Raw genomic sequence first — 1494 nt, 5'->3', positions numbered from 1 at the left:
TCAGTGAGGATGATGGTGATGTCGTGTGGTGGGGCTTGGTCGACAGCCTGGTGGAGTTGGTCGTAGAACGCGTCCTTCGCTTCCTCATCAGCGACATCAGTGGGGGCGTAGGCGACTATAACAGTCATCTTGCCGTGATGGTGGAGGAAGCGTGCAGACAGTAGTCTGTCGCTTATGGGCGTCCAGCTGATGAGGGACCTCCGGAGGGCTTTTGGAATGGCAAGAGCCACACCGTAAAGGCCGGTCCGACTCTCGGGGCCACTCCAGATGTAGCAATGGTTGCCTGCTGTTGTTTCGCCATTGCCTTGCCATCGCACTTCACAGAGCCCTGCCAGGCTGATGTTATAACGACAGAGCTCTCGGGACAGCAGGGTGGCAGCTCCGGGGCGAAGGAGTGTCTGGACATTCCAGGTGGCGACACGGGTCTTTCGACGAAGGTCGATCCGTACTCGTTGGTCGGGGGCAGGCTGGGGTCCGTTACCGTGTTGGTCAGTCCGGCTTCTTTCTCTGGTCAGTTTCGTAACAAAGGGGGTTTCTCCTGGGTGGGTTGTTAGCCCTCCGCAGGATAGTCGGTTGGCGGGGCTGCCGCCTCACAGCGTACCAACACGCTGGGGTCTTTGTTTGTCTGGAACCTACCCTGGAGACCGGCCTGCCATGGGTGACCCTACCAGGAGCGAGCTCCCGACAGTATCGCTCTCCAGGGTCACTGGAACACACAAGCCCCCTCGCCGCATCAAGGCCAGACCCATTCAACATAACAAAAGTTATGTAGAAAATTGATTCAACAAAAAGACACACAAACCTCATGGGCTCACATCCACAAGGGGGTTAATATCCTTGGAAGACTTGCTTGTCTCCTTCTTCCTTCATTTCATCAATAGTTAACTATACTTTTGGTATTATTTTTCGTTGTCTGTTTGAGTGTGTGTTAGCGACTGCACATCTCAATTAGAGTCGGGCAGAACCCCTTTAGGTTACATTTGGTTCCTGCTAATAATCACCACTAGATGGCACAGGAACACTAACAGGGAAACAACTGAAAAGGGAATATAAAGAGTTACTCTTAGCATTAGGTGCATCGGATTACAGGGCATACTGTTGGCTTTTGAGAAAATTGAATGTTTTTAGGTGCACCATATACTGCGGAAAATACGATAACAGAACTTGAGGTTTTTCAGATAAAGAAAAATGGCCAGTGTTCAGACAATATTCATGGTGACTTCGAAAAGCATCCACAACAGCATGTATAATGCATTTGAACATCATTCGGTAATGTGATGTTGAAGACTAAAGGCCATTAGTCAATTCAGTCCATTATTGTGGGGAGCTGTGCATTGCCAACACCATTATATGCTCACAGAGACAATATGACCGGTAAAACACAAAGCAAGAGTGAGAATTAGAATATGATTTTGTGAGAGAGCGGGAGAGAGGGTTAAGAGTATGAGATTGTGAGAAGGGGGGGGGGGGGGGGGGGGGGAGAGGGAGGGGGAG

The 1494-nt window shown here is 50.3% G+C and overlaps 1 protein-coding gene across 2 annotated transcripts in view; it reads left to right on the top strand.

Annotated features, from left to right (window-relative positions):
- il16 (interleukin 16) overlaps positions 1-1494 on the top strand; it is a 49526-nt gene that overhangs the window by 5158 nt on the left and 42874 nt on the right. The window lies entirely within an intron of this gene.

The sequence above is a fragment of the Hippocampus comes genome, unplaced genomic scaffold, assembly GCF_001891065.2.
Source record: "Hippocampus comes isolate QL1 unplaced genomic scaffold, H_comes_QL1_v1.1 scaffold499, whole genome shotgun sequence".
NCBI classification, from domain to species: Eukaryota; Metazoa; Chordata; class Actinopteri; order Syngnathiformes; family Syngnathidae; genus Hippocampus; species Hippocampus comes.
This window is presented reverse-complemented; position numbering and strand designations above follow the sequence as displayed.